This window comes from Eretmochelys imbricata, chromosome 10, assembly GCF_965152235.1.
Source record: "Eretmochelys imbricata isolate rEreImb1 chromosome 10, rEreImb1.hap1, whole genome shotgun sequence".
NCBI lineage: Eukaryota > Metazoa > Chordata > Testudines > Cheloniidae > Eretmochelys > Eretmochelys imbricata.
Genome location: NC_135581.1, coordinates 25,567,730 through 25,582,072, shown reverse-complemented (window position 1 = coordinate 25,582,072; position 14,343 = coordinate 25,567,730).

Below are 14,343 nucleotides of genomic sequence, written 5' to 3'. Positions count from 1 at the left end.
TCCCTGATTGTGGCACTTTCCTTCAGCGTAAGCTCTTGGGGGCAGCTCCTGCTTCCATTTAAATCAATGGCAGGACTCCCAGACTAGATAGTGCCACACTTGCTGTAGTTAAAGTCTCTGTTTTATTGCAGATGGAATACACTTAGGCTCCTGAGCTCCATACACATCAAAGGTGTCTTGGGTAGGCCAAGTCATTGGGGCAACCTATTACTAGATCCATTGCACACCCAGGAGGGTTCTTGCTAGTGCTGACCTAGCTTTGTTGTTTTGGCAAGAAAGGAGAGTCTAGTCTAATTATTAAAGCATTGAGCTGGGGCCCTGGAGAATTAGGGTCAGTTCATCTCTGCCACAGACTCCCTGTGTGACCCTTGGCAAGTCACTTAATCACAGTATCATCAGCTTCCGATTTGTGTACGGGGATAGTAGTATTTCCCTACCTGACAGGGATGTTAAAGTAAAATAATTATCTGAGAGCTGCTCAGACTGTGACAATAGGGGCCAGATACATAAATAGATTTGTGTGTGTGCTGAAGAAAACTACTTTTTTCCAACAGCATATTTCTAAAGCCTGCAAGAAGTGCTCATCACTTGGTCCAATGGAAAACATTACATTGATTAATGTAATAATGCAGCATGTTGGGTGTAACTGCTCACTGCAAAAAAGAACTGAAAACGTGCACAGAGATAGGGGACTGTTCTAAAGCCAGAAGAGTCTATTATGATCACCTCTGAGTCCGACCTCCTGCACAGAACTGGCCAGGGATTTCACCCAGTGATTGCTGCCATCAACCCAACAATGTGTGGTTTGACTACAGCATCCTTAAAACAAAACAAGACAGACATCCAACCATGAGTTAAAGAATCCAAGTGATGGAGAATTAACCACATCCCTTGGTAATTTGTTCCAGTGAATAATTACACTCACAGTTAAAGATGTGCACCTTAAATTAACCCTCTTGAAAGGGCTGATAGTTCAACACAACATTTGCTGAGAAGGGAAACTTTTTGTTCCGGTGACACATTAGATTTTCTTCTAGGTTTTGACAAGCAACAGCTCAGTGGATTTTTGAAAGTAACACACTATGGGGAGGTTTTATTTTAGTTATCACAAAAAATATCAGTTATTCCTCTCTCACTTTCATCCTGTCATCAAAATGACATTAGAAGTGATTTCAGAGAGAATTTTCTCGCTTATCAAATGAGCAGCTCTAATGACACAGCTTTGCTCCATGAAGTTTCCTATAAGGACTCTATAACTAACACTTGCTGTAATCCATTTGGATTCTAAAGAAACCCAATATTGAACAGGAACACAGTGTGTTTCTTTCTTAGAATTTAGAAGTTGGAATGTACATACTTGGTCATGACTCGTTTGATGAATCAGGCTCAGGTTCATTACAGAGTTAATGAAAACAAACAGTTCTTTATTAAAAATTATAATAATGATGAGATTTGCCCCTCCTAGAACGCTTTACAAACATTCACTGATTAGTTCTGACAACATCCCTCTGAGGTATTGTTCTTATTTTACAGATGGGGAAACAGAGGCAGAGAGATTAAGTGGCTGGGCCCATGCTACAGGGTTATTAGTGTCAGTATGGGAATTAGGACTCAGGCATTCCTAGCACCCAGCCCTGTGCTCTGAACATACAACCTCGCCTGTTTTGTCACTACATAGGCTCCAAAATTCCTTTAAAATTAAGAATGTATTGTCTCCATCATCATCAAATATAATGGGAGTTTAGTAGAGTTTCTCATATAAAGAAGCTATCATCTTAAGGACACTAGTTTTTATCTTAATGCAGGTTCAAAGGGCCAGGACTGTGAATTCTGGGAGCAGGCTTACCATGGAAAGTCCTTAACTGAGCACTGTGGGCTGACTGTTACTTGTGGTTGAATTTTCCTTTGTGCTACCATTTCTAGGCAAACTGGAGAGATGCCTTGCGAGAAGAGAGAGATAATGATTCCTATGACCGTGCTTGAAATGAACCCAGTGCCCTGTGCACCAAAAGGTATGTGGGCTTGGTTGTGCAAGTTTCAGAAAGTGTTCTTGATGGCTTATGCTGTAAGTGCTAATGGACGGCTTTCAGTGTAGAATGAACCTAGCTCACAAAAGGCCTAATTCTGGGATGTCCTGGGTGTTAGGAGGTGCCCATGCCCATTACTGTGCTATTTGCTTCTCAGCCGCAGCCCAGGCGTGGCCATGTGTCCTTGTGCTAGATGGTGTTTGCAAACACTGTGCTCTTTCTACCCCTCCTTCCCTCCCTCGCCCCAGTACTAATGTTTGGTATTGTGGCAGGCTAGTTCCTGGAAGGCTAATGCTTGTTGGCCAGAATAGGACCTTGCTCCTTGAGCAGGACCAGTGCAGTCAATGGGCTGGCTAGGGATCAGAGAGCCACAAGGTATAGACAGACTATGCCTGTGGACCTACATACCTTACCTGTGGGAAGTGTTGGAAACAAGAAGTAACACCGGGACAGTAGCCGTCCCTTGTTGTACTAGTCGTAGGAAGGCTGGCCAGTATTTGGTCCAAAAAATCATCAGTTAAACTGGGCCAGCAAACCTACAGACGGAGAGTCCAATTGCTTTGTGCTCTTGTATGGTTTTGAATGCTAGGTCTGCTGAGGCTGAGTTCTCCTCAAACAGGCCATGATCTGATCATGACCTACGAGTACTTACCTGCGGGAGAGATTTCTAATCGTAGGCAGCTCTTTAATGCAGCAGAAAAAGGCACAAGGTCCAATGGTTGAAAGCTGAAGCAAGCCAAATTCTGACTAGGAATGAGACACACACTTTTGAAGCAGGACAGGTGATTAACCCCTGGAACAACTTAGCTCGGGGTATGGTGGGTTTTTCGTCACTTGAAGTCTTTAAATCACGACTGGATGCCTTTCTAAAAGCTAGGCTATAGCTCAAACAGAAGCGATAGTGAAATCGCTGGGGAAGGTTCTCTGGCTTATGCTTTGCTGCCAGAGGTCAGACTAGATACAATGGTCCCTTCTGGCCTTACAATCTATTCATCAAACCAGCCCCGGGTAGCTTCACTCAGGGTGTAACTGGTTCCATATCTTGCATTACATTCTAGCCATGATAGGACTCTTGTGAGCCACAGAAGGGCCACACTTCTCCAAGCAGCTACTGTTCAAGATTCCTCTTAAACACCCATTTATATGGTTTTATTCAATTTTTCTTATTACAGAGGATGGTTGTTGCCCTTCTGCCCCGCCGTGTTCATGCCACGAATCAGCAAACCCTGCTGGTAAGTACCGGGAATGCTTGTTCCTGAAGGTGCCCAGAGCTCCGACATACAAACCCAAGCCTTCAGAACAATTACTGTAGATTTTACAATGGGAGAGGGGGACTTTGATCCAGATGGGTCTAGGAGGATACGATCTCGTCTCCTAAAAGTTACGGGGAAACCCTACATGACTCTGTCCCTGTCACTCCTTTTCCACACGAGCCACTCTCCTGAGCAAACCCCACTCTCCTCAGGCAGACAGTTATGGTCACGCCCCTACTAGAAAGGAATCTGAGATGCCGCCAGTGCACTGACTTCCAAACCTTCTCAAATGGAGTTGCCATTGGCCTCTCATTAGGGAAATCAGGTGAATCAATTAACAACTCTAATAAGACTGTAGTAATATTCAGTGTCCTTGTAGGTCATTCTAGGACATTGCCTTAATTAAAGAGAACATGAACAGTAATATTAGGAAAGATTTTATTTTAAAATCCAGGATGTAAACCCTCATGCTTCAAAGCACAAGCCAATCACCCATTGTTACGTGGAAGGAAGAAACACTTTCTTTGGGGAATTTATTCCATGAACATCCGCAGTAGGTCACCTTGCACCCTTCCCAGTTTGACACTTAGCACTGCCCAGTACGAGATCGCTTACTGGACTAGATTGATCACCCATCTGATTTCAAAGAGTATGGCTTAAAGCAGCCAATATTTGTAAAGTCTAAACCACACATGTTAGAAACATACCATGTGACCCACTCCCATACCAGCTGAGTGTAACTTCTAGATGTAGATTTCTAGTGCAAATACTTCTGATTACCAATCCAGCGTGCTTTTCATTAATATTCTGCAGCAATTTCAGACAATCCCCTTTGCAGACATAGTTGCCAGCAAATTTCTTCACTAGAATATTTACAGAAAAACACAAACAGGGACAGACACAGGCCAAAGGAATTCATCTGGAAATTTGAATTCATATTTGCAAACATTTTTTCCACTATTCTGCCAGCCCAACTAGAAAGACACTTATCAAGTCAAGCCTAAGTTTGCAATGCTGCTTCAATACACAAGAAAGCATAGGGGGCAGCGGCATAGCTATTCAGAACTTGGTGGTTTCACTGCAAAGTGCAATGATTATTTTGTTTCCATTATGACAGGTTTCAGAGTAGCAGCCGTGTTAGTCTGTATTCGCAAAAAGAAAAGGAGTACTTGGGGCACCTTAGAGACTAACCCATTTATTTGAGCATGAGCTTTCGTGAGCTACAGGTACATGTATTCCTTTTCTTTTTGTTTCCATTCACATGGATTCACACCTCTCCATGTGTCACTCTGAGCAAGAAGGTGCCAAGCAAACTTCTGTTGGTTTGGAGTCAACCAAGGTTAAACTTTTGAGTTTAACAGATTTTGAATGAAACAGGCAGATGAGGTTGGTCTTATTCATATGCAACTATAGAAATGAATGGGGGGGAAGTAGCAAGGGAAAACATCAGTGAAGCATAATGGTGTGGTTCTGATTCTCATTTTACTTCTCATTTCTTCCTCGAAACAGCCTGTGTAGTGTCTCAGCCTCCAATCATTGTAGCAGGAATCTTTACAAGCAAGCCAGCAGGAACAATATGTCCATGCTGTCGCCAACCCATTACCACAAAGGTTGTCTACAGAATGGGTAGACTGGCTTTCCTCCTAAGCGCTGCCATGTGTTGTATTGGGTGAGCATTGAGTTTATTTTGGAGATTCTTTATAGCACAATTGTTTAATAGGTTATTTCCACCCCCAATATATAGTTATAGCAGGAGCTAAGCCGCTAATGGTTGCATAGCTAAGTCCCTCTCTTCCTAGATTGGTACAGACTCCCTGGTGACCAAACAGTGTCAGTGCAGTCCCATATACACTGTATGATCTTAAGGATGTACTCAGTGTGGTTGTGTGGGATGCAAGTCATAGCTGAATTTAAATTATGTCATTACCTCCTCATTAGTCAGTCAAACAAACAGAATTCATACAGCCCTGTCCACCTTCCTGCCAACATTTCTGAACCACATAATATCTCAGCATGTTCTCATGCAGCTCCCAGAATAGTGGGTTATCTCTCCAAGCTTGCTTGAGGTCACATGATAACTCCTGTAGGCATTTAAGCAAGGGCCATGTAACTTCTACCGCAACAGTAAACGTTGCACCCACTTTAAGCCTCTTTCATGTTGAGCTGTACCCATTATCACAGGCCAGGCCAGCCTGCATCATGCCAACTAGACTATTTCCTGGTGGAATGCTTCTAAACCACATTCTCCCGGGTGCGTTCCTCAAACTGCAGAGAGAATATTCTCTGCACAGTGTTTTACATCCATACCTCTGGAACAAAAATGCTTTTTGTACTGATTGAAGAGCCAGAATAGAAGTGCACGATGAAGTTATCAAAACTGAAACACTCATGCTGAAAGTAGATAGTGACCTGAAGTCATCAGCAAGATGAGAAATAAGCCCTAACATGTTGGTTAACACCTTTATGTACATTTCTTATATTCCATTCTGCTCTAGGTGCAATATAGGATGCTGCTTCATCCCTTTCTTCATAAAAAGGTTCAAGGACGTAGACCATTATTGCCCATGCTGCCACTTTCATATCTACAGATACAATAGGCTATAGAAAGCCAAACCAAGCCACAGAGACTTTCAAGGCCAATTCACTTTGTTTTGCTGTTGATGTAAGGACTCATAGATGAAGCTCTTTCTGTGAAATATGCAAAGGTAGGCCCCAATCCTGCAACGAAGTCCTCAGATATCTCAGCATCAGGACATTAAATTGTTGCACTGAATTTTGAAAACACCTTTAGAAATAGTTTCATGTCAATGTGCCGCACAAGTGTTATTTCTTCTTTTGGATATTGTTGCCTTAAGCTGTGATCTGACCGGTGAATAATTATTTTGGTGCTATTGTACCTATTTTTAAATCCCCAGATGGAACATGAGTGGGATGTAACTTCTCCCATCCTCTCTCGTGCTTCTAAACCCTCAACTTATTAGAAAGTTTAGAAATACACATTTTAGATCAGAGTTTAATCTCTGACCCATCAAGACCTATTGGCCTCTGCTTTGTTAGGCTTAAAGCTGGGGTCAACCTAGCGACATCACTCACGGCTGTGAAAAACTTCCCGTGCTGCGTGACGTAGTTAAGTTTACCCACTGTATATGCAGCTAGGTCCAAAGAAGAGGTGGATTAACTAATCAACAGAAAACCTCCTTCCACCGCTGCAGGAAACGTCTACACTACAGCAGGTCAGCTGCAGCACCGTAGCCACTGTAGTGCAGACAGTCTTGTTCTAAGCTCTTTGGGGCAAGAAATGTCTTATGTTTGTACAACACCCAGCACTAGGATGCCCCAGTCTGGGCTGGGGATTCTGGGTTGTACTGTACTGTAACTGTGTATTATTCACGTGGGCAGTTATGAAACTGAGGTTTCAGACCATATTATTTATGGGGCAGAAATAAACCTTCTATTTGTTTAACAATTCCCTTTTCTTTCTTGGTTCTGTGATCTACATTGTGTCCTGGGCAGACCGACACTCCATCTGCCACCTCGTTTACACTACAGCATCACCCCAAAACCAGTAACACCAAACCACTGGGGGGGGGGGGGGGGAGGGGGAGGGGAAATCACATGTATAGGTAACAAACAGACAAAAAGTATTAACCGTCCCTTTAGACACTTCCTCTCAACACCTTACGCTTCCCATTCCAAGCCACCTCCCAACGAAGATTGACCCCCCCCCCCTCGCCCCTGGTAACTATTTATTATGCCTCCTTTGCTCACTAGAGGTTTGTAACATAAAGAAAGGGCCAGTTTACCATCCCACCATGCTCCCAATTCAATGTAGTGAAGAAATGTTAAAGGCAGCAGATTTAAAGGCAATACAAAGGAAATAGACCACATAAGCAGAACTGAGCTTGAGCCTGTGTCCCCTTTCCACACAACAGCTCCTTCAAGACCTCTGAATTTAACCTTAGTGTATTGATGACACTGATTGTTGTCAGTGATTGCTGAAAGCTATCCGCGGTGTTGTAGCTATTACATTGCCTGGTTTTTCCTTGTGTGCAATTAACCTTGTATCAGATTTGTTTCAGACTCTAGTTATATTAACATTTACCCTGCAGCCCCCATCAATGCTTTGTAAATTCAAACACTGAGGATGCTTATGGTACAACTACTTGCACTAACTGCATAAAGGGACCACGCAGCCTCTGCTGTCCAACAGAAGCAGCAAATCTTTATTCTTATCCAAAGAGGTAAACTTTGAGGAGATTTTATTTTTCAGACCTTTAATATTAAACTGTTTCTATGCTACTGTAACAGGGTCAGCTGCCTCTGAAGTGCCCCCTTGTGGCCTGGCGTGGCTCTGTGACCCCCTGCCTCATCTTTCTCTTCACTCAGGCCCGTCAGTAACTCCACAAAGGCTTGCATCTAATAGCAATGCCCCCGATAACGTCTGGTTTATTAACATAAAATAACTCAAAATACAGTCTCCTCTGCCCCAGTCTCACAGGGGGCACAGCCCCTCCTCACTCCGTCTTCAAGTTCCCAAGGTGAGCACAGCTTTTCAGTGCTTCCCAGGCTCTGTGCAGTCTCTGCCCTCAGCACACCCTGGGCTCCTTTAAACACTCCCGTCTCTCTTCTGAGCAGCCACTCTCAGGCCTGCGTACCTGGAGTCATACCCTGCACTTTCTCTCTGCAGAAACTCCTAGGTATTTCTACCTGCAGTTTTTCCACATACTCACAGGCCCCAGCCCCTCCCTTTGGCCAAGGATCTCCTGCAGGAACCTCCTGCACTCTGCAGCCTTTGCCACAGCTTCCTCTGCCTGTTTGCCCTCTTTTCATAGTGACCAGCTGTCCTCTATCAGGCCCCACTGGGAGGGTGTTAATGAGGCACAGGTGGGCTGGACCAGTTCCCTCCTAAAAATGCCAGTCCATCCTGTGACAGCTACAGAATCATTACAGTTGGTAGACATGTGGAGAATGGGTACCTCCAATGGCCCTTTGCTTGTCTTCTCCACAACAGAGGGGGTCAAACCCTGTCAGTTACAGTCTCTTAGAGTCTCCTTCTTGCATGCAGTTTGGGCTGGCTGCTCTAAAAGAATCCCTTCAGCTACTCAGCATGTGTTTCAGAACTTTCCGTACATCATACTTAGCTAGTTCAGTCGGTTTGACTGAGTAGCTAAAACAATGTACCTTTTGTTAAGCGCCTAAACAGTATATTACATCCAATTGCATAAACAAGGCTAATATGATTTCATAAATGTTTTGGTTGTTCTTAAATCCTCAAGATCTATAAACTTCCCAGATTTGCTTTAGCAGAAATGTACAAACTTTATCTAATAATTATTAGAATTACAGTGGTGGCCAGAAGCCCCAACAGCGATGAGGGCTGCATTGTGCAAGGTGCTGTATAAACACACACAGTAGAACCATCCTCCCCTCAAAAACCATCTTTGCTAAACAGACAAGAGAGACAAAGGAAGGATTATCCCCATTGCACTGAGGAGGAACTGAGGCAGAGAAAGACTAAGTGACTTCTCCAAGGTCACACAGGGAGCCAGTCCTAAAGCCAGGAATAGAATCCACATGTCAAGTTCCAGTCTAGTAAACTGCATAAAATGTCACTAGATTAAAGTAAACAGAACACCAGCCAAGGGGCCACCTTAACAGTTTGCCTGCCAGAGCCAAAAAATAGAGCTGTGACACTGAGCAGGCAGGCAGGCAGCTCTGAGTGACGTTTGCAGGTTTAATGTAGCACAGCCATCTTGCTGCATTCGATTCCTCCCAGGCTGGCAGAGCTGCCCATTCAGTTGCCTGCAGGCAGATAGTGGGTGCCAAGTGAAGTCATAATGAGCACTTAGCATTTGTTCAGCACTTTGAACGTGTAAGTAAATGTCACCATCCTTTGGAAGTAGGCAGGCAGATTTAGCCACATTACTAATGGGGAAACTAGCACTGGTGAGTTAATCTATCCATGTGTGGGCAGGTATTAGGAATGGAGATGGGCCAAGAAGCTCGTTTCAGAACAAGAACTTCAGGGTTTTGATCTGGAGTTTTGGTTCTGGCTCAGTTCTAGCCGATACCCCGATTTGGGAAGTGCTAGAAGGCCTCTCAACCATTTAAAGTTCCTTTTGGATTAAGTACCTGCCTACAATTCACTTCTGGTACAGAATGAGACTCCAGGCTGAGAGCTACGTGCTAGAGAGTCTGTGTGGGTAGAGCACTGGACTGGGACTCAGAAGAGCTGGGGTCTAGTCTTGGCTCTGCCACTGATCTGCTGTGTGAGCCCAGGCAAGACACTTCCCCTCTCTGTGCCTCAGTTTACCCATCTGTAAAATGGGGATAATGACACTGACCTGCTTTGTAAAGGACTGAGATCTACTGATGCAAAAGTGCTATGTAAGAGCTGGGTATTATTACAGCCTGGGGGCGGAGAGAGGAAAGGAACTAGCTTCCTGAAGGACCTGGCACATAGAGTAACTTTCCTCCCTGTACTCTTCTGCGCATCTCTCTGCCTCAGAAATACTTGAGGAACACAAGATCGGCCATAGTTGGTCAGATCAAAGGTCCATCTAGCCCAGTATCCTGTCTTCCGACAGTGGCCAATACCAGGTGGCCCAGATGGAATGTACTGAACAGGTAATCATCAAGTGATCCATCCCCTGTTGCCCATTCCCTGCTTCTGGCAAGCAGAGGCTAGGGACAACATCCCTGCCCATCCTGGCTAGTAGCCATTGATGGATCTATCCTCCATGAACATGTCTAGTTCTTTTTTGAACCCTGTTATAGACTTGGCCTTCACAACATCCTCTGGCAAAGAGTTCCACAGGTTGACTGTGCATTGTTTGAAGAAATACTTCCTTTTGTTTGTTTTAAATCTGCTGCCTATTAATTTCCTTTGATGACCCCTAGTTCTTGTGTTACAACCCGTAAACACAAAGAACTAGGGGTCACTAAATGAAATTAATAGTGTTTTTCTAACCTGAATTTCATTCCCTGTCGAAGCTTTCACTACCATACATAAACACTCGAGAACCACCAGCTGCTTTCCCCCTCAGCTAGCTGGATTTCATGAATGCTCTCTGAGAATTATAGGAAGGTGTAATTCTGAGTGTAATTTTTAAATTGCTTCTAAATGTGTTTTTAACTGTAAACTCCAACTCCTTACTCAAGCATCTTTCCCCACACCTGACTTCTAATGATTCTACATTGGAGTGTGCTAAAAACGTTTGCCCAACAGGCTTGCAGGCAAGGCAGTGAAAATGTCCCCTAGAACTTGTGCTCTTTCCACCCCATAAGCTAAAATGGAAGTTTGAAAAGATTTCAAGCCATGTTTGAGGTCAGGGGCTCTTTATTCCGATAGGAGACAACATAGCAAGGGGATGTGGCAGTAAGGGGTCTATATGGGAAGGGGCAAAGATCAATTGATGCCCTGTGTCAGTGCTCCCCACACTGGAGAGGGCAGGTTTTATGACCAGCCAGTTCAAGAAGTGGGCTAATAAAGCCCCAGCCCTTGAGAAACAAAGAAAGAGCCTCCCAAAGAAATGTGTAGCAAGCCTCAGTCAAACCCACACTATCAGGGTTACTCATTCCAGCAACATTTCCTACGGTTAATCCTTTCAAAGACACACATGGCTTATTTGCACCACTTCCTGGCTCCCTATCACACAGAAATACATGGCTCACCTCTGCCAACTCCAAGAAATAAAACAAAGTAACAGCAATTGCTCCTACCAGCTGTCCTGTTTTCAGGCCCAGAGTCCTGTAGTGTTTGCCTTCTCTTCGCACTGCTCCTTTTCTTTCCTCTTTCCCCACACCTGCTTGATCAGCCAGAGTATAGAGAAGGGAGCCAGACCTTTGATCCCCCACAGCTGTTTCTACTCTCTCCTGAATTTGTCTACAGTGAGCACAGACAGCTGTGGCTCTTCTAAGGGAAAGGGAGTTAACTATTTCCCTGCCAGTCCGGCAATGGGGTCTGTACACCCCATCATAGAGGTGTTTATAGTTTCTCATTACATATACGGTTTCTTGCTTGCTCTGTCATAAAAGTATGGTAAGGCATTAGATGGGCATGTGTGAAAGACAAGGTCAGTTCCAGGTTCTTGGTCCCCAGTTCAGCATCAAAACCATCTGAGGTGTCCTCATCCTGTCCTTCAGCAGACAGGAGGCTGGGGCTCAGGAGACATGGATTCAATTCCCCGCTTTGCCACAGACTTCCTGTGTGACCTTGGGATAGTCACCTAGTATTGCTGGCTCAGAACCTCAAAGGTAATTAGGCACCTACTTCCATTCATTTCAATGGGAGTTAGGCACATAAATACCTTTGAGGGTTTGGAACTCTGGGCCTTAGTTCCCCATCTGTAAAATGGGCACAATAAGGGTGTTGTAAAAATAACTACATTGAAGACTGTGACGTGTTCACAGGTACCGTGAGTAGGACAAGGGGTATAACATTAATGACATGAAGACCCTGGCCCTTGAACCCTAAGGCCCCACCCACCTGTCATCATAAGACCCCACCCCCTGGGGTATTTGTTCCAGGGCCAAGATGGACACACGACTGGAAGCCAGAGGTGGTATGTGACTTCTTTGAGAACTCCCCCCATCACCCTCTATCAGTTAGAGCCAGTTTCAGCCCTATAGGACTGCCCCAAGAGGGGATTTAACCCAACAGGGCAAGTGCCAGGGCAGAGTGACCTGGCCATGAAAGGGTTGTGTGGCCCCTCGAAGAATTCCCTTCACAGCCCTTTACCAATCGGCAAAGGTTTCGCCCCCTTAGGCCATCCCAGAAGGGAAATGTGTACCAATCAGAATAGGTATAGTAGAAGGGTCTAGACCAGAACCCCACGATCTCTGGAGCTCAACAGCTGGCCAGCCAGCAGCACTGCCCTGGAAGTCCCAACGCTGCATGGAAGAGTCCATCTCATTTCAAGAACACATTTTTCAGAAATAATGAAAACACAGAGGAAACATGGACTCCTTCACCACCACCACAAGAACTTCAGGGGAGATCAACCTGGCACGAGCCCTGTTTGGTCAAATCCTCTCTTGGGGCAGTCCTATGGGGCTGAAACCTTCGCCGATTGGTAGAGGGTGGTGGGAGGAGTTCTCAGATGGGTCACCCTGCCTCAGAACTTCCTGTTTGGCTGAATCCGCCCTTGGGATCATGTCACATGCCACCCCTTGCAGCCAATCATGTGTCCATCTTGGCCCTAGAAGTAATACTCCAGGGGGGCGGGCCCTTAAGGGTCAAGGGAGAGCATCATCATGTGATTGACGTTGTACCCCTTATATTACTACGTGGTGATAGGGACCATGTGAGCATCTACAATCGAAGGATGGCAGTCTCTTTTTGTGTCCCTCCAACAACTCTGCAACCCCAGAAATACTCCATTATTTGATATTCTTTTCCCAAGTTCTAGCACAGCCTTTCTGTTGGGTCCCAGGGTGCTACTGCATTTAAATTTCACATCCAAGTTTAAGGAAGAGTTCCTCACGGAGTAAATACACCTGATGAATAATTGGCAAATGCAGAAGGGACCTGGATCTGTTATGGTCATGAAATGCTAAATGAGTTCTTCCAGACATGTCCACTGGGCAGAAACCATGACAACCACTTCCTACCGGAAAGATGCCAACCAGGTAAGGAGAGACTGCCAACATCATGGCAATATTTCCTTGCTATCTGTGTGTTTTAAAGGTCACTGTTAAGATGTTGATCAAATCTACTGCAATATTTTCCTGACTAAAATAGGAGGTTGACAATGCAACAAGTGGCTAATCTCAGCATTTTACTGACATCTAGTGACAAGTATCCACACCTCCTTTCTGCAAAGGAGATTTAAAAAAAAAAAAAAAAAAAAAAAAGCGCTCTCTCATACTTAACAGTCAACATTACCTGCCCTCACAATGCACATCCCTTTGGATAAAGAGCCTGACTAAACACCCTCAAATGTTAACAATGTGTGACATAAGGAGTCTCCTCCAGCTGGAAGCCGGAGAGTGAATAAGGATACTGGGGAGAGGAAAGGAACAAAGATACACCGTTAGGATGTGGTGGGGTTCCCCGAGGAATGTAATAAGGGTGCGACACATAGGACTTCTGACAATAGACATCTTTTATTTCCTGGCTGCAGTCACAGATCATGAGTCAAAGTTAGAATAATTCATTTCTAGTAGGATTAGGAAGGACTTTCAAAGAAAGAGAGAGAGAGAGAGAGAGAGACTTTCCCATAGCCCACAGTGGCTTTCCACGTGAGTGGGCCCCTACATAACCCACTGCAGCCCGCGGACACTGTTCTCTCAACTTATCTGCAACACAGTTCTGCAGGTACAACCCATCCTTCTGCCGCTGCTCAATTCCAAGGCCAAGAACTAGGAGAAGAATTAGGAGGCAGAAGTATCTGCTCTAGGGACTGCAGTGGACCCAGCACACTTACCTTGTAGTGCTGTACAAAGATCTCTTCTGCTCCAGCCTAGATCATTTCAAATCTATGATTTTCCAGGTGGGCCAAAAGGATCTTTTCATTTCCAGACCAACCCTGTGAGGTACTAAAGTTGTGATATCTGTGGGCCCTCAGAAATACCTAGGTAGCTCTGTACTAACGGCTTGTACTTTCAAAGCTACTATTGATCAGAAGATGTCAAGTTGCTCTGTAAAGCTGCATTACGCAAGCCTCACAACAACTCTCTGATGTAAAGGAGGACTCACGTCTCTATTTTGCTAGAGGATAAAGTGAAAATGATGATACACAATATTTGGCCCTTATGGCACCTGCAGCCAAGGATCTTGGTTACGAACATTGTTAGCTTTGCTCCATATCTGTTGCATGAGGACGAAACAGGCAGAGAACTGGTCATAACACAAACCAGTAGCAAAACTGGGGCTGTGTGTACACTAAATTGATGCAAGTTACGCTGGCGTAATGCCATCACAGGTATTATATCACTGGTACGTGTGAACACTTGGTTGCTGGCATCAGCAATTTGCATTCGCACCACGAGTACTTGTGTTGATGCAAAGCGTGGCACACCATGGGTAGGTATCCCAGCATGTCATGCACCACTCTCTGGGG